The sequence below is a fragment of the Enoplosus armatus genome, chromosome 12 (assembly GCF_043641665.1).
Source record: "Enoplosus armatus isolate fEnoArm2 chromosome 12, fEnoArm2.hap1, whole genome shotgun sequence".
NCBI classification, from domain to species: domain Eukaryota; kingdom Metazoa; phylum Chordata; class Actinopteri; order Centrarchiformes; family Enoplosidae; genus Enoplosus; species Enoplosus armatus.
Window position 1 is genome coordinate 3,671,248 of NC_092191.1, and position 26,072 is coordinate 3,697,319.

The following is a 26,072-nucleotide window of genomic DNA, read 5'->3' on the forward strand; positions in this document are numbered from 1 at the left end:
AAATTTCACTTTATATGTTTATATGTTTCACTGTAAATATCTGTTTACAGCCAAAGGTGGCTTGAGGTTATTACAGTGCCATGTTGTAAAATGGTTCGACAGGATTGTGGATCAATAGCAGTAAACATTACTTCAACAGGCAGAGGAATTTAGGATACTTAAATCACTCTCTTGCCTGTTCTGTGTAGTGGACAAAAGGCCACACCCAGTTTTATAGTATTATTTTACTTTGCTTGTCCTATATGGGAACTGGTGTCCAGTATCTAAAGCAACACAGCGTCTCCAAGGCACTGTGGTGCCAGCTGTATTTGTATTCCACTGTCTGGAAATAAAATAAGTGTACATGTATTGTGCAGTGTACTTTGGAGGTCAGAAATTAGGCCTATCAATATCTCGGAGAGAAACTGAGATGACCCCTGCAGACTCTCATATCCAGACCAACCCATGCACGTTGCTGCCCACATCAACCACACAGCTTAAACCACTTTGAACAGAGGGCACATTGAGCCTCTTGCAGCTGTATCAGAATATCACTCTGTCACATACACACAGGTTAACGAGTATGTTAGGTTAACATGTATAATTTTCACTGCACTTCATCATGTTTTCTTTTTTTGTACAGACACATTCCCGAAGCTTCTGTATGATAAGCAAAACTGAAGGAGTAAGTCAGATAAAAACAGCTGACATTCTACAGCGAGTACATTTTCGCTGCATACCATTATAGGTTTTTATATACAAACGAAACACTAGCCTACACATCAAAAGCTACACATTCTCATTTTACCAAATGTGAAGTCGCCCAATAACTGTAACATATGGTAGACTAAAATAAAAAACTGCACATCTGAAGGCGTTGATTAGCTCCCATCAGCACATCAGTGAAGTCTGTAATCAGAAAAGTAATATTGCCTTTTTCTCCCTTTTAATATAGTTTTGTTCTTATGTAAAACCAGTCAAACAGGACCTGAAATGGAAACACCAGGGAGCCTCTTCAAAAGGAAGATCTAAACCTAAAATAATCTAAAATATCATATATATATAATCCAACTCATTACTCATGAAATTACACGTCACTATCGTCACATATTTAATAATAATATCAGGTAATCTTCATTCAATTATCATTATTATTAATCATTATTCAAGCTTGTGGCAGTGGCAGATGTGTGATAGTCAGTTTGCAACATGTCAAATCATACTTATATACTGTATATATATATATATTTATACCTTTATACTTTCTATCAGTGTTTCCAACATGCTATGAAGTTCCACCAGTCCTGCAGGTTTTTACACTTCACCAAACCAATCAAGGGCAACACACATGACTTGCTGCCTTGTTGAGGTTGTTTCATTTCTGCAACCTATCAACAGCACATCAGGCATACACTCATGGTGACTTCGTTTGACTTCCAGGTGTGACTGTGTGTAACTGCATAACTGAGAGGCAGAGCATTCCTGGACACGGAGAACTGCTCTGAGAGGAACCAAAAACTAGCTAAAGGATGTCACTCAAGTATCTCTGTCGTCCAAGTCATCAGATGTAGTAGTAAGTCATCCAAAGCAAAGAGCTTATTCATTCAAGGATTCACACCTGCTGTCCTTTTGTGCTGAGGCAATTCAGTCAATGCTTTGTTCTTTGTTGTTTAGTTCCAGGTATATTTTGCCAGTTGCAGTAAGACAAAAAAGACTAAAACAGCTCCAAGCAGCGATGAAAGAGGCACACGCACAATCAGACTTGCATGAATAAGGCACAGGATGAATTTCTTAACCAAAGGTGTCCTCCACAGCTACAGCTACATGTCAGTCGAGTCCAAGTCAATCTGAGACAAGCACAAGTCAGTTCTCAGGAGTGAAGCTTCAATTCAGGTCTCAAGTCCTTAAGAGGATGCCGACTGTTAAAATGTCACAGCAACGGAAACATTTTTCAGTGCTTTTTGAATAGTTCTTGAAAGTTCTTTCAATGTTCAGGCCTGAGAATTAAATTCTCAAGTTATGCAAGACCTGCCTGATGTTGTTCCTTAATCTACCTCAGTCTTGTGCCACGTCTCCAGGGAGTCAAGTCTCAAGGAAAAGAAAAAAAGAATAATTTGAACATCCCTACAGTGTGTGCACATACATTCATTGTACAGTGTACGTCTGAGGTCAGACATTGGGCCACATCTATCAATATCTCTGAAAGAAACTGAGATGACCCACACAGACTCTTTTATCCAGACAAACCCACACACACTGCAGCCCACACCAACCACACAGCTTCAACCACTTTGAAAAGAGGGCAAATTTAACCTCTTGCAGGCGTATCATAATATCACTCTGTCTTTTATTCCACTGACACTTCTACACACACACACACGCACACACACACACACTCGTAAAGCAGCGTTAAAACCTTAATCTCATTCATTTATTTCTCATTAGCGAGTGACGGGAAGAGAAACAGTTGCGTCACATTACTGCACTCTGCTTCCAGGAAGCTCTATTAAAAAGGATGTTCACTTTTTTTTTCACCCTCGCTGCCTCTATTTACCCATAAGTCTTTGTAATCTGTTTAGAGGGCTTATGGGTGCTCAGAAAGTGCTCTTTCCTCACAGCGCAGCTCATTTATCAAGCGAGATTAAGAAAAGTCCGGAAAGTGTTTTGAATACGTGCTATCAGACACCTCTCAGTTGCAAATTAAATTGTACCGAGTTATGTGTTTTGAATGCACATTTGAGCAGCATTCGATAAAACCTCAACAGTTTGCATTGACTGAGTTAGTGTTATTCATTCATAGTCATATACCTACTGTATGTGCGTTGTGTTTAAAATGAAGTAAACCAGACTGAAACGCAACTTTGATTCTTAGTTTGTTTCAGAGAGTTGTGGTCTTTCTAAGGTAAGGGTAATGACGGGCCTTATCTGCAGTTTTTTTGCAAGATTCATACACAGTTAGGGAACACAGTAAATAACCAGATACAATCCAATACAATCTATACTGTACAAAAAATGATAGGTGATGATTTAAACATCAGTCTAAATGGCCAAGTTGATTGCCGCCAACACATGAAGCATCACACACTCTGATTCCCATATTAGATTAATATGGCAGAAAAGTTCTGTAGTGTAGTGCAACAGGAGCTCACCTACACACTCCACACGGCTGACCTTTTAGTCCAATAACTATTCACGAAACAGAAACTGAGCTGAGCAAAACACCGAGATCAACTTAACGATTGAGCTGAAAACAAATCATAAATGAATAATTTAATACAAACCATCCCTGATAACCAAAAGAAGCATATATCCCAACAACATAAAACATACAGACTGAATCTATGGCCAAAATGTAATACAAACAATTAACCCTTTAAATGAAACTGGGCACTCTCATAAATAGGAAATTCAACACACTGTAGACTTCTACATAGCTCACAATCCACTCTGTAAGGTATAATATCTGCTACTAGGCATTTAGACAACATAATGAAAAACACACTACATAGTGGACCATATAGTGAAACTTAACATGAAGTCAAAATAACATCTGCATGATATAACATGGGCATGTAGAGCCACACTGAGAAGAAATATAGAGGCAATCGAAAGCCACATGTGAAGTTAATGTCCTTGAGGTGACTGAAATGTGCACAGATTCATGGACAAACTTCAACAGCTTCTTATTTTAGCCCCCTTGGGACTCAACTCCTGAATAATGAAATGGCTATTTTGAGTGTGATACAGCAGGAATTATTGTGTGTGTGTGTGTGTGTGTGTGTGTGTGTGTGTGTGTGTGTGTGTGTGTGTGTGTGTGTGTGTGTGTTCTCGTATTTGCATTATGAGAACCAAATGTCCACCTGAGGTTATTGAGCAAGAAGGAAAATCCTCCACGATCAGGACATTTTACTGGGCTGCACATCTGCAACAAGTTGTGCGATGGTTGGGGCTGGAGGACGGGAGATGAATGTCGGGTGTTTGTTGTGTTTGATGGGGGTCAAACTCAGTGCACTGTCAGATTTATACCATAAATTGTGTATGAAAGCTTTTAGATGCACTCTTCACCCAGACCTCACCTCACACCTTCCCACACACATTTCACACTAAGTTTAGAACGTTTCTTCCTCTGCCGATGTTATTTGTTTTCCGTTGCTTGCTTTTCATTCTGTTTTGTTCTCATTTGTTTGTTTCTTTGAATAGTTTTTACAGTGATTTCTCTCAACTAACCTTCCAGTCAATCTTGCGGTTGTTCACAGAGTTAATCCTCTGTGGTGTCTGCAAATTAGCATTTGGTTTGTGTCCCCTGTCACAACAAATATTTGTCTATGGATTGTTTTGCTCATATTTGACAGCAGATCATCAGTGGCTCTGTTTGTGATGTACTGCACTGGGATTTTAATGTGTTGTGTGTATGTGTGTACCAATAGTTCTGTCCAGGGGGATGGTATTTGAGTTGATTCAGGAGATCCAGTTGTCGGTAGTCCACATAGCACTCCTTATGGGTAAAGACTCACCTATTTTTATCTCGTTTGTTTCCTATTTTTTCACGATGTGTCACAAAGTTTTAACTGTTGCTGAACAATTGTTTGCAGAAAAGTTTCACACCATTTCAGCTACATGTTAACTTTGGTTTTAGAAAATTGCTGTCTAGAATTGGATGTTATTACTTTTGAACATTCAGTTGGGCGTATTTTTGTGTGCAATTAAAAATTATGTCCAAGAAAAGGAATGAAATCTTACATTTTGATATTTTCCTACAGAGATCAGAGACAATATTCTGTTTTGGTTAAAACATGTAAATAACGGATAGCTAGTAAATGGTAACCATGTTGCATTACGCAATATAAACAAAAACCCCAAATCATGCTGATGCAGACTGTGGAACACGTTCGATGGTCAGAGGAATTACACACAGCTTCGGCGTCAAAATGATTATTTATTTATTTAAAGGGATGCTTGGACGTGGGTCCCTGTGCGTACACGTAGGAGACGTGATGCATGCGATAAACCTGTCCTGCTGCCAGTTTCATGCTATTCCACTGATATACAGTTGGTGGTAACAGGCCAAGAAATAGTAGCAATGTGCCAGCAAAGTTTGTGTGCAAAGTTACACTGCTCTGGTGTTGAAAATGTTGATGAAGTTGACTCTTTGATTAAAGTACAACTCTCATTTCAAACATGTCATGATTTTCTCTGGGTTCCTTACAAAGGTTTGTTTGAACTTGAATTACATTCAGTATGTCCGTATGTGAGAGTTCATATACAAGTGTGTGTCGTTGCTATTGTGATCTGCTACTAACGTGTGTCTTTGTGCTTTTTGTGAATGTGGACAGTTTGGGGTTTACTGTGTCAATTTTAATATTAATTAATTCTCTATGTAAACAAATCTTCAGGTCAAAGTGTCCATCTGTTTACACAGGGGGGTTAGAAGCGCTTCCACACATTACAATGCAAACACACACACGCACACACAGTTGTCAGACATAATACCTCACGTATCCACACACTCAAGCCAGCTCACACTGAGAGGTGCTTTCATGTTTGCATTTGTCTGCCCTCGCTGGCTGCTGTAGGCTAACACCAAACAAACATTTCTGACATTGTGAGACTGTGTGTGTGTGTGTGTGTGTGTTTTCACTTTGTGAAGATTTTTGAGTGTTAAACCTGGCGCCCTCATCATCACCACCACACCCAACTTTTACCATACAGACTTTCATTACAGATATTTTAATTTTTTCCCCAAAAAACAAAGCAATGATCAATCGTTCAATGATGTTGTCCCGCCAACAGGGACGTCACAGTATATCGTATATCTGTCAGTCTTTGTGCATATTAGTCTTCTATCTCTGTGTATGTTAGAGAGAAGCAACACAGTAGAGTGCATGACAACAGCTATAGAGAATTTAAGACTTTCCATGTTGCACAAAGTGCAGGCTGTAAATCGCCTTTCTCAAAGTGCAGTGAATCTCTGTGGCTTCGCTGAGGGATCGGCCGCGGCTCTGTGAGTCAGCTGGAAGACTGTATCAGATTGATGTGAAGGATATGTAGGAGTGATACTAGAAAATGGATGTCAGCATATGTTGACTCCTGTGTTGTTGTTTGATTTGTTCAGAATGACTAATTATGATGAAATCTGTCTTTCTAAACAAACGATTGTGAGTGACTCGAGTCTCGAGCACCCTGATGGTTTGAACTTGAAAATAATGTGTTATTCCTACAAAGTTCACTGCAGATGACTTCACTGCCATTCTATGTAGTAATTAATGAAGGTATACCACACAGGAACCACATTCTGCTGAACTTTGGTTGTAAATACAAAACAAATATATATATAAGCTTTCTTGCACCTTAATGAAGAAGTCATAGTGGCCTAAACTTAACCAGACCTTTACTATAGAGGTCATTCAAGCGGTACTACGGGTTGTTTTGGTTGTTTAGGTATGAGGACCTGTTGAGAAAAACGTATGTTCGGGTAAACTGTGAGGTAAATTTCGACTCAGGAAGTATAGAGGCTCTCCTGCTTAAATAACCTCCCTCTGTAGTTTTTTTGTTCCACCTGCTGGCTGAAGTTTTGTTCCCATGTTTATGCATGTGTGTTGTTGTACGTGTGTATATATGTGTGCACGTGAGCATGAGCGTGCATGTGTGTGTGTCACCTTTGCTGACACTGTTCCCCACACTTACCCATCTGACAGCTCGTGATTGATTGGCTGCTAAATGCTCCCTTCACACACATGTGCACACACACACAATCACAGAAAGGAAAGTCCATTATACGTCTATCAGTGGGTCTGTGCTAATCTTAATGGGAGACAGATGTAAGGTGTTGGGGGGTACTCTCACACAGGCCCCCACATACGCACACAGATATAGACATACACAATACATTTTACACACATATGAAAAAAGACACACAATACACTTACACTCCTTCCTCTGTTGATTTCACACATGCACACGTTTCTCTCCAGCTCAAATTACTCACACACACGCTCGGACAGTGCAGTATCCATTTAACGTGCTTAGCTGTAGCTGACAACAATGATCAGAAGTCTCCTTGAGAGGGGTTGGTAAGAAGGTGAGCTGTCCCCTTCACTAAAACCACTCATTACTCAACTCAACGCCTGGATGAATGGCCACAGTGTGCATGTTCCTAATGTGTGTGTGTGTGTGTGTGTGTGTGTGAGCACTTGCGTACCAATCCAACAGTGGACCTCAGCGTTGTTACACACTCACCAACAGTGGACCGCCGAGCCAACCGGGGACATTTTGGAGGTCCACTGTCAGTCATATAGTTGGTCAATAGTTTTCATTTAATTCCATAATTATTAGATTAACCAGCTTTTATGTGGGTCAGCATCTGCTTTCCTCACAGGTTTAACAACAGTGAACTGCCACAAGTGCAGGTTAGGGACATTTACACTGGCTGTATTTGTATTCATGTGTTTGTGTGATTTGTTTATGTGATGTTAAAACTGAGACTTTAAATGTCTGAAAGGGGCCTCATTTTGTTTTAAACAGCACGTGCTGGTAGATGTGATGTTTTTGCCAAAGTCTATTTAGTCAAATCATTCCCAAAATTGTATCCGACTATTGAATATTTTCATAAAATAGCTCTGAAGATGCTTAAACAATCACAACACACTGTAATCCAAACATGATTGAAAACACAAGAAAGAAAAAAAAATACAAAATTAGGTGTAAATCACAGGATGGAGGAAGTCCTATTTAAAATTCATACTCCACCAGAATGAAATGAACCTGAAGTGAGTGCCTGAATGTGTTTCTGCATGGCGACCATATTGATTCCATTTCATATTACAGCTAGCTGGGAAAAGTTCAAGCGCTGCAGGGGTTTCTGTCCATAGCTTTTAGAGACGGTGGAACGGCCCACACAACAGGACAATATGGTTTGATTTGAGGCAAAGCTATTTGTCCCTTCACTTCCCTAATCATATACACATATATATGCTGCATTTAACAGGAATGGACAAAAGGAAAAGGATGTAATACAGTACATCAGGTTTGTCAGGCAGTAGAGGAAATCCTACCATTGTGAGACTTGTAATGTTCATTGTTTGACGCTGTGCCAGAGAGACGTTGATTCACCTCTTTGCTAATTTGTAAGGGCATGATCTGCTTTGTTGTTGCAGCACATTTTACAGTGTTCATGTGCTCCCGTTGTTTTGTAGATTGCGGTGGGAAGAACTGAATATCCCTTACAATGAATCAAATTCAATCCAATACAAATGCACAACAGTAAGAGGTAAAGCAACACCTCAATGAATTGCATTGCAGGCCTATTGTAGACCGTAAGAGATGGCGTGAGCTGTTCGTGACATTGTGTCCACCCTCGTATAACCAGCGCAGTCCCGTGAAAGCAGTGATTTCTCTTAACTCAACAGCTGTTTTGCTTTATTCATCAAACTGTATTTGGTTGCACTGCATGTGGCACATTTTGGCACTGTTGATCGCAATTACAGCCAGTCTTGCGCAGAGATTCAAGCTTTGGCAAATAAATAGTACAAGTTGGAAGCCTAAATTGTGTAATAGTAATTGAATCACATTGCCAGCAGTGTGAATTGTTGAAAAGTTTCAAATGTAACTGCTCTGAACATCTGCAGGCGTTTCAGACATGCTTAGTTCAGCTAGCACCTGATGAAAATAATGTTCTGTTACCAACATCAGCACATCACCTAATATTCCCCTTGTGGTATCACCGTAACACATTGAGGTACGGGACAAAAGCAGCTTTTTTAGAGTGTCTCTGTTCATAATAGCAGCTCTATTCTCCCATTCACCGTCACAAAGATGAATAACACTCAGGTGTGAAAATAATACTTCCCTGTTCAATAAGGACAAAGGGCTGGGCTCTCTTAACGATCTGTCTCTGCATTAACGATCTGTCTGCGTACTAATGACTCAGCCTTCATAATGACTAACTGATGAGGTGGGAGGAACAGAGAGGAAAATGTTAGCCTCCCAATGCACTCAATATCTGAACGATTAGAGGGAACGTCCACCCAAAAAACACTATCCCAGGTAATGACCAACTGATGATGTGGGAGGAACAAAAGAGGAGAAGTTTGACAGTGAACTTAGTCAATACTTCCTGAAACAGGGAGATTAACGCTCACTCTCAATCTCTTGTGCTTAAAATAGAATTGGCTGAATGCACTCTGGCCTGTCGGTGCACATAGGATAGATACTGAATTTCATAATCTTCAGTTCCCTTTCAGGACAGATTTGAGGAGCTGCAGTTCATCACTCTGATACACGTTCTCTAACATCGATGATCCAGAAGTGAAAAACACATTTTGACATTTGCTTTATATATAACCATTGTTTCAACAGCACTTAAATGACTGCAGATTTTAGAGTGAAGCAATTGTCCTTACAACCCGTTGAAATACAGTCTTTCGAATGCAGCCGAAACAACGGTTATCTGTAGTCCTTTCAACAAAAGTTTTGCCTGAATTAAATATTAAATTAAGACTTACTTGGGTCAGTTAGCCATTCTCCATGAAGTATCATAATTGCTCTTAATTATGGGTAAAAGTAGCTGTCTGCTACTATATAAGGGGCAGATATGTGACTTCCGTTGTCACTTTATCTCTTTCATTATTAAAAACAAAGGGAAGTCACGGTCTACTATTGCACGTTTCACGTCCATGGTGGCTGCCAGAGTGAGCTCAATAACCTGATAAATGATGAGGGAGGATTTTATCTCAGGTCAGTCAATATCTTTAGTGACGGAGGGAGATAAAGATGTTTAAAAATGTGATCTGATGAAACATTCTCATGAAATCAGTCAGGATATGAGGGCTTCATCCTGAAACAGTGTCGACATTACTCTCAGTTGGTGATTATTAGCCGCTGAGGTGCACTAATAAACAGGAAACAGGGGGCTTGCATTGTCTTGCGAACTTCTACATGGTGGAGTCATGAATCATTAATCGACGTTGGGGGCAATGCTTGCATAATGGGCAGATAATGATGTGGGCAGAAGACAGTAGAAGACTGCAACAGGCAACCTGGTCAATATGAGAATGATGGAGGGGGAGTAAGACTTCTTCTGCAGAAAACGCCAATACTTCATGACACAGAGTTCATTTCCCTTTCTTTAACCCTCATTTGGCCATCCGGGTAGACTGAGATTGTGTTACTATTTATGGTACCAACCTGGGGGAGTAACTGCAAGTGTTACAAGTGTTATATGTGTATGACATTGACTTGGGAAACAAATTAAATTGCTCTTTTTCATACACTGGAAGCAATTTAATGTGAAACCTAAGGGGAAAGTAAACATCACAGCTCTCTTAAGACACATGATGATGTGGGAGGACAAGAGAACATTATCTCCCAAGCTTGTCAACATATGAATAAGTGAAGGAGCTAACAGCATATGGAATAACTACTGAATTGCATCTCAGAGTATTGCTCTTTGCACAGTCCTGCAGTTGTTCTCCTGACACTGACCATGGGGATCCAAGAGCTGACTATTACCCTTCGTTTGCACTACGAACAGCCTATTGCTTGTTTGCAAATACTGTAAAAAGAAAAAGAAAAACAATATCACAGCACAATATGCAGGATGTGCCTGCAAAATTCCATATTGCATTGAATAGTGACACTTTCGTCAAGGTGCTTGTAGTGAGGGAACTGCACATTTCAAATTGGGAGAAAAACACAAACACACACACACACAAAACAGTTAAGCTCAGAGTCAGCAGGTCCGTGTTAAAGTTCGAATATTAACACAGATAAATGCATGTGTGTGTGTAATTATACAATCTCAAATTCTAATCTTCTTCTTAAATTCTTGCCTTTACCAGACACTTCTGTTGCTGTGTGGATGAAAATACTGTACGTGACCGGGGGAAAACTTAAAGCAACGGAAGGGCAAACACGGATTCCTCATTATCCCTTAAACACAGCACTGACTCAACAATGGGCCATTAGTACCATAATCACAGCTTTGCTTCAGTGTGAAGCATTTCATGTCAAAATGAAAGAAGAGTTTCAGACATGCTCATTTAATGGAGATGTGATAATGACAGCACGGAAAGATTCCAGGTTTGAAAACAGAAACATGCAACAGGTTGAAAGCCTTTGTGGCGTTTATGCCTTTATTGCATATGAATTGGAGTGTAAGTGCAGAATGTGGCCTTATATAACATTGTAAATGACATATATACAATTACGCATGTGCATCTGTGAGAGGTCTAATGAGACATGTAAATGCAGAGTCAGCAGATGAAGAATATACATGAGGCCAATGGCAGACCTGTCTTTGAAGCTACCTATGTGGAATTAACTACTGACGAGGCTGTAGCTACAATGATGTACAGTAAACCTTGTTATCATTCACAGAGAATGAATACCTGCTCCCTTCCTTCTTTTTCCACAAACCCACTTAGATCTGGAGTGAGAGGTAGAACGATGTTTGAGTATAGTGGAGGAAAATATGAAAGGATGGGTGAAGAGGGAAGAAACAAGCTTCTCTTTATGTTTGCAAAGTATCACTGTTTATCGTTAGTTTTTGATCATACAGTATATTGAGCTGCCAATGGAAAGCAAGAGGGGTTATACTTCACAACAAGTTGTGTTCTTCATGTGGCACACTCATTAGAGAGTAGAGCATCTTTTAATATAACTAGAGGGCACTACAGTACACAGACGCACACACAAAAACAGTACAAGTGTGAGTGGAAGTGTACATGTGCAGTGCACCACCATGTATTTCAGTCACATTATACATCTGAAGTCCATGTGATAGCATGCATGCTATTGTGTGTACTGTGTGGCCTGGTGTCTTATTCTGTCTCTCTCGCAACCTCCTAAAGTGCATAGAGAGCTGCCTCTAATTAAAGCAGTATGATGACTTCTTGTGACGGTGAAACACACACACACACACACACATAGCCTGTGGTCTTCAGTATAATGAGTTCTTATTGTGAGTGTGAGGCAGCTAAATACCTACTGCAGCAAGTTCTTCAGGCTAAAAACAGATCAGTGCTTCATTTGGTTTTCAATGCTAAAACCTCTGAGGTTCAAAACTGTGTATGCATGTGTGTGTGTGTGCTTTGAGTTGTCTACATGTGTGTGTGTTTCTATGCTGCGTTTGTGGCATGTGCGCGCATCTGTGTGCTCCAATCTGTGTGTCTAAAATAAGTCATCAGCAGTTTAATAGCTTTCTGAATTCCTCATCCAGCCTCAAATTAAACCTGCTATTTTCCATTGGACTTGATCCTTGCACTCCCCCTACCTTGTGTATGTGTGTGTGTGTGTGTTTGTGTTGGTGTTTGTGACGGATACCAGATATCAGTTTCTAATAGAGGGGTAGAAATTGTTCCCCATCCCCGCTAATAATAAGGCAGCGAATCCACAATAACGTGCAGACTTTAACAGAGGCGAGTGAGATGCCATTGGCAGAAGAATGAGGTAGTAATACAAATGCTAATGTCGCCTCCACTCATCTCCTCCCTGACCCCCCCCCCCCCCCCCCCCCCCCCCATATCTTCTTCTGCACTTTCCTCACTCTCATGTCCTCTTCTTCCTCAGATTAGATTAGACTAAACCTCAATTGCCCCAAAGGGGGAAATCAGAAAATGAAAGCCAAAGTCAAACCCAGGATTTCCACATGGCCTTACGCTGGTTTTACTAGTAGATTATATGGACAGGCTTGTCTCCTCTTCATTATCTCTTTTCCTGTCATCTATCATGTGTTTTCATTCTTTCTTTTCTACCCTGTCTTTTCTTCCATCTTCATTTCCTCCCTCTCTAGTTCCCCTTATTTTTTCTCTTCTCCTAATTGTCTGCAGCTTTCAGCCTAATATAGCATAGCCTGTATTTGCATTTACAGTGCCTGCTCCACCTTTTGAAGAGTCACATTGGTCTTCACCGGCCACGAGGAGCTTCCATTAAACCAGAACGACCGTCATCAGTATCGGTGACAGGGCCAGGGTCAATTCACTTTTACCTCATTTTCAAACTTGAAAGGAAACGGTGACTCATCTCTAATGGCGGCGTTCATTCTGAATTATTTCTCAATTTGGCGGACACGACAACATATCAGATTCTTTGCTTCCTGAATTGTGAAGGAGACCTGCTTCCCTGAAAGTTAATTGAAGCCGGCTGTCATTGATTTCATTACAGTTATAGTGTGGTATGGTCTGAATGCTGCTTGAAAAAATTTCATTAGTATTAGCTTCAGTGTGAGACTTTTACTGCCATGTCATTTCAAAGGAATTCTTTAGTATTGGTTCCAGCGGATAGTTTTAGTACCTCATGGTCTAAATGCTTTTTCAGAGGAATTTCTACCCGAGCTACAAAAAAGAAAAACTACCCACTTTTGCGCTGCAGCAACACAACACCTGCTCATAAATATAGGAGTGCAAGTTACACATACGCAGACACATGAATTACCAAACACAAATAGCAACCGTGTGCTTGGTTGAGGCTAGGGGAAAACGAGACGATTGTATGTAAAGTTACTTTCATGTTGACATTGGTGTTAAGTATCAGTTTGTGCCATATTGTGTGCTACAAATCAATTTAATGGTTTTAATGGTATTTATTGTTTTTAGCCACTCTAGTGATGTGGCGAATGGCAATAGATGGATTGCTGTTAAATTTTGGCAATCTGACTTCTTAGGTCAAATTTCAATTTGTGTTTAGTGTTAGTTAGTGTTAACATTACTAACAAAGTAAAACACTGTTTATTTTATTACATTTTTAGATCTATTAATTGCTTCAGTGTATTTTCTGTTTTGTACAGAGCAAACAATTGAAACGTCATGTTACTGGTTTTGTTCTCTCTGTGCTCATTAGCACATTTTCAAATGTGATATTAACATACTCTAGACAATGTCTAACAATGACTAACTTTAGTGCTGAATGTTTAAAAACCACTTTCACTGCCATTCCCAGTTAGATCACAGACACGTTGCCTCTCTCCAAGTGCATGAATAATGAAGCCAAACCACAAAAGACACATTGTAAGGTTGTAAAGTTAGGGGCCGATTGGTTTCATGGTTGGAAGAGTCCATGTTGAATGCTGGTAGGAGGGTGAAGAAGTCACAAACTTTGTATATGGGCAAAGGAGTGCATGGTGAGGCAGCACACATGCACACACAACAGTGACAAACAAATGCACTTTGCGTCTTTATTTCCCCTAAATGATGTCACGTGCAGATAGATGTGGAACACAATACTCACACTGTAATCATTTTTGGTTTATAAGGTAAAATATTATTTCCACATGGTTTGTATGCCCAACCATCCACTCTGACCTCCTCCCTAAGACTTTTTCCAGCAGTGTAACCATGTCACGCTACTTTTTTTTTTACTGAGAGAGGACACTCATTATTCAGCAAAAGGTCACTTATTTGGAAAACATTAAAATGAGTTATTTTCAGCATTTAAACAAACAGCCAAGACTGTCATTTTGTCTGGTGAGAAGAGTCTCATGAGCATCTAAAATTCAAGAGAGATTAGCTCAAGTGTCTGTACCTAGCCGGGCCGTCTGATCATGTGTGAGTGTAAGTGTGTGTGTGTGTGTGTGTGTGTGTGAGTGCAGGCCTGGTGGGAAATCATTAGTGGCCTTCTGAGACACAGATGCTAAAACAGATTATCGTCCTTATGCGCCACCATAAATGCTCGAAGACACACATGAGCACAAAAACACACAACCTCCTACGATCAGCCAAAGATCGCTTCCAAATCTGAGGAGCTGTACCGAGTAAACATTACATTAATACCATTACACATTCACATAGATACACACATATATTATATCTCTGGGGGACATTTAAGACATTTAAGCAGATATGGAGTTCGAGGTGAAAAAGGTTCAAAAGGACATAAAAGAGGAGGAAAGGGAATAATAAGGAAAGGCGGGATAGTTGTGATAAACTAAGAGGAAAATGGAAGGAGAGGAAGATAATACTAGGAAAGGGATGAGAAAGCTTAAGAGACATAGCAGAGGTCGATATTTGATGAGAGGAATTTGAAAGAGAACAGAAGAAAGGGAAGAGGAGGAATAGAGAGAGGAATTAGGGTGAAGGAGGAAGAGGAGGAGAGCACAGGAGGGGAGGAAAGCAAATTTCATATCAGCTTCTGACCTCGTTTTAGCTCGACTAAATGAGATGTTAGATTAAAGACACGGACAGAGTGCTGTGTTTGGGATGACTAGCACGACAGGGAGTCTGAGAGAGAGAGAGAGAGAATGAGTGTGTGTGTGTGTGTGAAGGAGAGGGAGAGATGATGTGGCAGAAAGAGATGTTTTTAGCCTAATCTGAACAGCACTTCCAATTTATTCTTGTAACTGATGCATTAGGAAGATATTCTGGCTTCTTAATGAATGCTTAATGAGATGTCAGGAGAGACATGTTTACATACACACATGCAGACACACGTGCACACCCACAAATGTGCACACACACACACACACACACACACACACACACACACACACACACACACACACACACACATAAGCAATGAATAAAGAGGGAAGGGGGAGATTTGTTTACAGACACATTTAAATTTCTCGTTAAGGCAAGGCTAATTGGCTAATTTTGCACTAGCTTTAGGATGCTACTGCAGCATAGCAGCAATACAGCATCCTGACTGTACATCTGTGTCTTAAATCAGCAATCGAATTGGTAGAGATAAATCTGGAGAGGTTTAACACATCAAATAGCTGAAATATCAAATATGTCATAGTTCTAAAGGATTGTTTTAGCCTATTTAGAAGACTATAAATGCCTGATATGCAACTACAATTAATACTGGACAACAACCACAAGGAAGTATTTCAAAGCTAAATTCTCAATTTTAGTTGAGACATGTCGAGGAATAATTATGATTCAGGAAAGGTGAGACTCTCTGTCACGGTCCTGACATTCAGTCTCGCGACCTTCATCAAATTGGATCATATCAGCTATCGTTTCGGGCTGCAACTCTCTCAAATCTTGTTTTGAATGCAGTTTTGGACATGAATAATTAGCCCTGAACAGAATATGTGACAGTATCATAACAATAACCTCATTAGAAGGTTGAGACTGTCCTCCCAAGAAGGACAACAGCATCAGTCGCTCAATTGAAGCACTGAACTATGGTTGTCTGAGCTCCTTGTGACGTCTCCCCGTCTGTCCTCTTGCAGTATGTCCTCAAAATGATGGTTTTGTTGTGGGTAAACCCTTTGCTTTCTATGTAAAAACCATACAATTAGTCCTAATGCAGCAAAACCCCACTCATCTCACACTTCGCTGCTACATCTGGTCCTGCGGCAGGTTTCAACCAAATTATGTGTGAATTCTTTAAGGCTCAGCTCTGGTGTGGAGTCATAAAAACCTGCCTGGAGAGCAGCTCACGGCACTGAAACACAAGTGTGTGCAATCACTTGTAAAGCTTGAACGGCACAGCACTAGTGACAGTTTCTCCCATTGTACATTTCACTGTTGGCTCACTGGATTTCAGTCCAGGTAGCTGAACACAGAGTGTGAGCAGGAATATCTCGGCCTGTGCAGTGTGGGTGGACTAATCTGCTTTCATGAAGCTGCATTGGCATTAGATGAATGCTTTCAAAAGACAATATTTGCACCACATGGTGTATGTTTAGGTTATACATGTGTAAGCCTACCTAACATTATATGCACATGTAGAGGCATGATTTGAAACACAATTCATAACACAACAACCTTCTAGCTTCTAGCTAGTAGACTTTAGAAAGCAGGTGACGTTTGTAGAGACAAACAAAGAACAAAAACGTTGTGTCCCTGTTACCATACCACACGTCACCAAACACGAAATGAATATGTAGATGTTGAGGCCCAATAAATATTCTTCACCACTGAATCAAGGACTACGTATATTGTGAAACGGGTTGCTCGTAGTGACAAACCATTTCTTAGCCTCATCATCAAAAAAGCAGCACAAGTGAGACAGCGAGGTTCACTTTGAGCCTCTTTAAGGTCATTGTTTTGGTTTTATGGCACATTTAAGGTTTGCTTGAGTCTCACCGCCCTCATCAACCCTGTTTGCTGCAGCAGACAGCAGACAAGCTCTGATAGCTCCACTGTACGCTACCTGCTCAGCACCCAACGCCAGGCAAGGTTAGCAACTAGCTGGTGAAGAAAGTGGAGCCTCTAACTCGCCACATATTTTAACTCTGGAGTTTGTGGAGACCAAAACATCTAGATCATCATATGAATGATACTGTCGCTCTTCTGCCTCCTGTTGTCCAAAAATGGATTAATGCAGCTTTATGTGTTTGTTGTTGGAGTTACTGCAGAGTTCATATGTGTTACCAGTGTGTGTTAGTATGTGAGAGCATGTGTCATACCGTGTGTGTGTGTTTGCACATGTGCATGCATGTGGATATCAGCACGGCTCTGCATGTGAATGTGAGCTTTCATAACTATGCATGTGTGTCTGCACACACACACACACACACACACACACACACACACACACACACGGATGCTGGGGTAAAACAGATGACTTGTCACGTCTGTCTCGCAGGAAGTGCATCTTCATTAGTAACCAATCAAAATCCAATTACAGCCAGTATCTTGGCATATTAGGGCCCTGGCATTAAAATGATATGGTGCGCGGATATATTTCCAATCACTGCAGACTTTAATTACCATAGTGTACCACACAGGCCACTCTTTAAGGACACGGGGAGATGGGGGAGAAGGGAGGCAGAAAATGAGCATGAGCCAGAGAAAAGGCGAGAGAGGGAGTGTCTGTCAGACAGACTGTGAGGGGAGCGGTGTTTGAGAGAGCGATGGTGTGGGTGATTGTGCATATTGTTCTTGTGTGTGTGTGTGTGTGTCTTAAGGGGATTATGCCACACTTGTCTCATTTCAGCAATGCAGAGGGGTATTACAGTTGAACTGTGGATATTTTTGCTAACATCTTTGCCTCAGGCCTGTTACCATTAGCGGCTGGTTGAACATGGCACCCCACAGGGCGTAGTAAATACACAAATAGGACACTTATCTTGACTGACAGTTGTGTAGATAGTTCATCAGTTAGACAGCAAGTAAGCAGGGTCGTCAGCCAGTCAGTCAGTTAGTTTAATCAGTTAATAAGACAGTCAGACAGCTGAATCAGTTAACAGATGAGCCCGACTGCCAGACAGTCAGTTTTTTTACTCACTTGGTTAGTGAGTCAGGCAGCCAGCTAGTCACCTATTAAGAAAGTAAATGAGTAATTAGTCTCCCGCCAATGCAAAGAGTTTTTGTTCTGTTGGTAAATCTGTTGATCTGATCAGTCAGTCAGTCAGTCAGTCAGTCAGTGACACAGCCAGTAAACCTGCAGTCATTCAAGCCAATAAACCAAGCAATGAACGAGTCATACTTTTGTATAACTGAGCATGATGTTTTGGAAAACTCATGACCTTCAAGTGAGATTATTTTTAAAATTATGATGAATATATAAAACTACCTAATTTGGAGATTTTGATCATATCACATGATCGTATTCACTGTAAATGTTCAAAAACTATTTCTCCTCATCCATTTTGGCAATATTGTCCATGCTGGTATGTTCAATTCAACAATAATTGATATATTTCACTCATCGTGTTACTGTTGAATTACCTAACAATTACTTAGTCAGACGTTTTGCAGCCAGTCGACATTGAGAGAAGCAGAGGAGCTGAGAGACGGAGGAATGCTAATTAGCAGGAGAGGAAGGCTTATTTCTCTGCCAGGTTGCTGATCTCTCTTTCTCTTCATCTGAAGTTGCCCTTAAAGAAAAGCTGTGCTCATGTAACAGTATTAACAAAAATCACTGTGTTGGCGGACAGAGGACGACATTGAGCATGCAGTGCAGGGGTGTAGTGGCAGATGTAGAGGTGGCATTATAATGATCCCACCATCCTCCTCCTTAAAAATTACATAAAAACATCAAAGAGAGAAATAGACAGCATGAGGGAGAGATAGTGAGTGCATTTACATAAACATATATATGAATTATTTTCTATCTTTCAGGACACCCAAGCATTTAGTTTGATTTACGGCATGTGAATACCTCAGACGCTCAGACTTGATGGGAAAATGATGCATTCTACGAGTTTTCCTGCTCTGTGTAACTTTTATTTCCACTGCAGCATCCAAAAGCACTTTTCTATTCCGTATGCAGGTACACTTTGTGATTGAAACTTGAGGATGCATAAACTCTTCTTCCTGAATATGGCCCAGGTTATGAGCTAGTACTTTGCAATACCCTGGCATACAGATTTGTGACAGTAAAGTCATCAATTTAGTGAGAGAATCGCTTCCCATTTCTCTGTGTGTAACCCACTGTTCAGTTCTCAGACGATGTCATTTCCACAGCACAGTCTGTATATAAACATTCACTCTGCAGCTGTGTGTGTGTGTGTGTGTATTAAGTTGATGCTTTGACTAACATCACTAGTGGAAATGGATCCATATCTCCGTCCTCATGGTTGATTGGTTATTTCTGGCACCAGGGAGCCACTGCTCCCACAACTGCTGAATCTTGCCCTCAAGGCAGACTAAACGAAACACTCAGGCATTCATCCAAACTACGGCTTGCTACATGAATCGGAAATACTGCCAAAATATCGCAGACTCTCAGCGTTTGTGAAAAAAATATCCGCTAATAAGTGTGGATGTCTTTAACAGCCTCTTTCAATAGTACAGAAATTAATTAGTGATTCAATGTTTATATGAAAACCCCTCTGAGAGCTTTGTTTGCCATTATTATGGGAATGAAGTGTTAAAAATCAGTGATTAGCTTTCAACAAGCATTGGCATAGCTATTGACAGAAGCGCTTTTTGAGCAAATCACAAGTTTGGCTGAAACTGACCTTTGTTAGATTTACTCACTGACTGCGCAGCTAGAGCAGCTCTCGCTATTTAGAAAGCTTTGTCAGAACGTTTAGAGGTACTGAAGGAGAGCAGCAGCTTTTCTCAGAGCTGGGTTGTTCTTTAATCCTAACATTTTACTTAATATGCACATAATTTTAAATGATGAGTGTTGGTTTCTTATGTGTGTGTATTTTTTTTACTCCTACTCATGTGAAAGCAATGTAACATGGGGCGGTCAGCTCTGCCGTTAGCTATGTTACTGGCTCTGCAGTGGTGGAGGCTCAAAACCATAAACAGATCAAAAGAAAAAACTCCTTTACAGTGATTTTTGTGCAGCTGTTGACTATTTTCAGCCACGGATCAATACATGCTTGTGAGTATTTACGGCAGCAGGGCAGTGCAGGTATGTGTGATTGACTCAAAATAAATGTAATGAAGGAACAAGTCACCTTCATGTGTTCTTAACACCTATATCAGAGCCGAGGTCATCCAGGAAATACTTTAAAAACTTTATTGTTGATTTTGGTCTCTTCATAGGATTTGTTAACAATAAGAACATATATACAATATCTTCAGCTTCATCCTTTAATTCATTCAATCAATAACTTACACATGAAATTTCAAGTGCTTCCATTACATATACTTTCTATTGACACTTCAACTGATTTAATTTCTCTCTCTTTAAATGACAATTCAAATGCTTTCATGACTGTATTTGACGTTTTGACACTTTAACTCACACGTTTCAACAGCGAGCACATGTCAATTTTCTTCAGAAACTAGTCACATCCAATGTTAGTTTTGTTTTCAGGATATCTGACACTTTCACATCAATGGAAGGAAGCGGTAATGGTCTGTAATCCCGGGCAGCAATGGTTGCACCTAGCACTTTTACGAGCACCTAGTCTCAGCAGCCACTCAAACTTCAGATTAGCAGGAAAAGTAAAGAGCATAATGACTAAGAACGTACTGCTTATGGTGTAATGCTGTATTTAATTCTGCTCCATTTGCTCGCCTTTCCACCTTAACCTTACACTAATTCTGTACGAAACCTTTTGTAAGAAGTGACTTCTTCTCTGCAGTCTACTATTTGAAAATGGCACTGTCTCCATTAACAGCAAAGACATATCACACATAAGCCACAGACGCACATATTCTTTAATGACATGGCTTTACGAGGTCTGCTGTCAAAACAAACCACATGTACTAAAAATGACTGCGTGGCTCACATTTCTCTCTTTTTTCCAATTGCTCTCATCTTTTTAGTGCTCAAAAGGTCATTCTGTTACTACAGAGATTATTATTGCAGTTTTTGCCCTTTTCATCCTGTGCTGATATACCTACACATGTAACATTGCTATATTTATTGCACCGTGACCTCTGTGTATGTGTGTGTGTAATACGTGGGTGTAAGGATGGCAGGGAGGCCGCAGGTTTGATCCCTGTAACTCAATGAGTCAAATACCTGCAAAGACACTGACTCACAATCTGCTTTTGTTAAATTGAATAAGAAAAAGCTGAACACAAAATGTAATGTAGATCAGTAGAAAGAGGGCCAGTCAACAAATGGACTTGAATGAAAGTTAAACATAAACATTTTCCAGAACTGATTTATTCTTTCTAGACATTTAGCAGGTAAAAATGATGTTAGCTGGAAGATTTGCAGCATTTCTTTTAATTTTTAACTGGGGGGCTCTGGTAACTTGGTGGACATTTAAATATTATATTAATAATAACCCTCAGATTAATCAATAATAATAATAATGAACAGTGATTGCAGCACATAATGTAGGCATACTGTAGTAGTATTCACACCAATGATGATGCCAATAGTTCAATCAAACTCATCTCTACTCCATGTACTGAACTGTTCCTCAATACAGGCTCGATGACTGAGTTCATAATTGGTTCATGCTGAAGTGAACAGAACAGAATCTTGACTGGATGGTAAAAACACAAATGTATGATGAGTACTGAATAACCATTTAATAATAATCACTGCAGACCTCTTAATTCGCTGAAGACCTTGAATGCCGGCAAGGCTACGAGAGAGAGAGAGAGCGAGAATCCTTAAAATATTAAGAAGAAAGAGAGACAGAGGGAGAGAATGATAAATGTGTCCCTCGTTCACACACTCTGGACCCATATTACCTTCTTTTTCTACACGGGTCATTGGCAAAATTACTTAACCCAAGGATGGTGGAATGGACAGAAATAAAAAAAGAACAGTATTTATTACACCAAGGCCTCACTCCGAGTCACTTACAGCTCCTGGAGGATTTCACACCTGAATGGCAGCACAAAAAGCAGTTTGAAATCTCTTTGGGTAAATTACAGTTTATAATGTGACGTCAATAAACTGTGCAGCCTTCAAACACACGTGTCTCGTTTTCAGTGTAGGTGGAGGTCCATATGTTCTCTGTAACATTTCACCTTTTAAAGATGTGATGTGGACTGATCTAACTTCACATAAAAGTCGTACCTAGTGCCAGATCAAGCTGTAAAAGAACATTATGGTCTCTCAACATCTAAGACTGAAGGTGCACAGAGAACATTAGACTTGACAAGATGTTAGGCAGCTTTCAACATGTCTTCATCAACGAAGTCAGCGTTCGCACACCTGAATGGTGCTGCATGCCTTTATAACGGCTCCGTCTCCGCTAATTTATTTCAGCATGAAGAAGTGCAGGTAATGATGTTGATTTTACTCCAGTAAGAGTAAGATAAGGATAAGGAATATGAATTAGTTCAAAGCAAAAAAAAAACTTAATTGAATTTACTTTACATCAAAAATGATAAGTAAGTTTAAATCATTGTGTAAAATCAAAAATACAAGATTAAGTCGACTATGCAAACAAAACTAAAATCTAACAAATGATGTGAGGTTTTGAAGGAAAGAAGATGAAAGAAGATATTTTATCTATATTAAAAAGAAAAAGAATAAATAAATTATTATATCAAAGATGTACTTATTAATTATTGCCTCTGCTAATAAAATTGCTCCAGAAAACCTCATACATTTTCAAGAGCTGAGGAAGAAATTCTGAAAAAAATTAAAAAAAATCACCCATCACACAAGCACAGTTGCCATTTGGAGCCTCTCCTCAACACAGCATTGCTTTCAGCAGCTGAGCGAGATCTTGTTCCTGCTCAGAAACCTCTGGACTACAGAAACCAGGCTGGACCTGATAAAAGAACAGAAGCAGTCTGCACATCTGTGTGCTGCTCACACATGCAGACACATATTCAGCTGAGCCGCAACTGTCTTGTGTCACAAAATGATGGAAAAAAAGGATGAAAAGCAGAGACAAAAAGTTCTGGGATAAATGGTTGTAATCTCATTTTTAATTAGGCCTTTTAAGAATAAGTATGCAGATTTCTTTTTTTCTTTCTTTTCAAGCCGAGATAACATCATAAACACAACGTGGCAGAATACTGAAGGGCAAGCATGAGCACTGACACACACACACACACACAGTAGATAAAGATAGTCTTATTATGCTGACCATCATGACCTTGCAGATGCAGAGATACTATTTGTGTGTGTGTGTGTGTGTGTGTGTGTGTGTGTGTAGACACTGCGACCACAGTCAGCACAGCGTTCACCAAGTCTTATCACCATGTGCAGCCAGTCATAATGAGCAGCCCAAATCACTGTGTCTGTGTGTGTGGGTCTGAAGTCCTCCAAAAATTCACAATGTTTTGCCACCCAAGTTACCCTACATCAAAGATCAAACACAGACACACACACACATATGAAGAACACTTTAGTGGCTCAGATGCTTCAGGCCTACAATATCTGGCCAAATTGTTTTGTTATTAATTATTAATTAAAGTTATTTATGGTGTTTACTGTGACACAAAGTCAGTGATTGTCTTTTACGTCTTAGTTTTGTTAGATTGACATCATTTAAAGATGCAATCTAGCTGATCAGCATTTCCAAAAGCAGAGGAGCACAGTGAAGGTGCCGGTTTTAGCCACGTTATCGGCGGGGCTCGAGGGAGGGCAATGCCGGTCAGTCCACATCTTTGGTCCAGACTGAAATATCTCCACAGCTGTTGGATGGATTGCCATGTTATTTTGTACAAACATCCGTGGTGCCTTCGTCATAACTTCTCTGACTTTCCATCTAGCGCCATCGTCAGGTCAAAATGTTACTTTAATCCAATACTGCAGTACATGACCAATTACCTGCGAAACTTATGTACGCCCCACCAGTCAGTCCCAGCTGTACTTTGTATTAAGTGCTAATAAGCAAATGTTGCATTAGTATAGTACAGCATATACTGAGATGGTGAACATAGTAAACATTAGCTATTAGCAGTGAAGCTCCCCTCACTGTTGGTTAAAAGTTTACCTGAAAAGCATCAGAAACAACCATGATGTTATGTGATAACTCCGTTGTGAACAGACACATTTTTAAACTAAACTGACTGAAAAGTTTTGAATCAGCAGAATAACTCTAGATTTCCACCTCTACTAGGGTGAATATTTATTCTGTACCATGGTCTACGCCAGTGGCGTGCTGGCCATCTGGCATACCGGGACAATACCGGGACTGCCACCACTGGTCTACGCTGTAGGATTAGTATACTGTACATGCTGAAGTTTGTGTATGCTGCCTCTGTTGCTTGCCGAATCCCATCGAGCTTACCTTTAGCTTTCGGTAATTCATTTGTTTCCTCTTCACACAGACAAAGACAAAGAGTCACTTCGACAAAAGAGTCTGTCACATTCACAGATCACACCCATACTTCCTCAGCGGGCGACTTGAACCTGCAACCTCCCACAGCAAAATAACAAGTCTAGGTATGAGATTACACCACCAGCATACAAAAGTGGGGTCCTTATCTGTTTGAGCAGGGACAGATTATTACTACTAAGTCATTATCTCTCTTTCAGGCTTATACCACTGCAGCTGCTATTACTGCCACAATGGCCTTCAGCTAGACGCTGAGAATAGACTCATTTACTTCAGTTTTATTACATTTCAGATAGCAGCAACTTTATCTCTGCGTCTGTCCATCTGTCATTATGAGTGCCTGCGTGTGTGTGTTGGACCGGCCGACAGATTACTTTATTATCTTTGAGTTTCATTTTCGATAGCCACAACTTTATTATCGGTCTATCTCTCTCCTTCTTAACAATTCCCAATTTTTGTCCCCTGTAACTATCTGTATTTCTCTTTCATGGCTCTCTCTCGCCATCTCCTTTTATAAAGATGTGACATTAGTGGGGTTTTAATTGTCGACTGCCAGCAGCAGAGATGAATCTGCAAAAATATTGGAGGGGGATTGTCTGTGAGAATGAGAAAAACTGAAGAATGATAAGTGAATGCACCAGACAGGCAGGCGGCATTTGTGAAATTACATCAGGACAAAAGGAAATGGGCAATCACAGGAATGACCAATGAGACTATGCACATACACTAACATGATCTATTCTAAATCAATACATAAGAACTGCTGCACTCCCAACTGAACTTATCTGCAGTATATCCTTTGCAAATACTGTATTTACTTTTCATGTGAAACTGGGGTTCTTAACTCTAAAGAAAGTCTGGTACTAAAAGTATACTGTGGCCAAACTCTAATATTAATATGCATCTGAAAAGTAGAATAATTTAGTTCTGAAAAAGCGACAGCAACATGGCACCCATACCATAACATGACTGAGTTCTACTCATAAATATCTCATAACTTTAAACATGGAGCATTTGGCCTATCAAGGTGCTGATAAAACGACCTGACTTAGTTGTAATTCTACTAGAATAGACTTCTTGACACTATAAATGCATCGCAGAATAGCTTTCTTGAAAATGGGTTTTAGCTGTGAGTCAGAGGCAGATGAAGGAGTGAGATGGGCAGGGAGCTGCGAGGAGGGAGGAGACAATCTGTGAATGGTGCCAAATAAATAAATGAATGCACAAAAAGTAATAAATAAACTTGATTGATTGAATTAAAGTTCAGTCTTGAACACTGGACAGGTTCAGTCAGATTGTGTCTGAATCTCCTATATTAAACCTGAATAACCAAAGCAGGGGAAATAAAAAAAAGCGACTCTTACAGACTTTTGAGTGGGTTGACCGGCTCTCAGTTCTTCATAGCTTCACATCTCTGATGACGTAACCAAAACAGAGAGATGCTGTGCAGAGGAAAGTTTGTCTTTATAAACACACATTTTAGAGCAGTGACATTTCAATACAAAGACACAGAAACTAAAGACTGAGCTGAATGTTACTG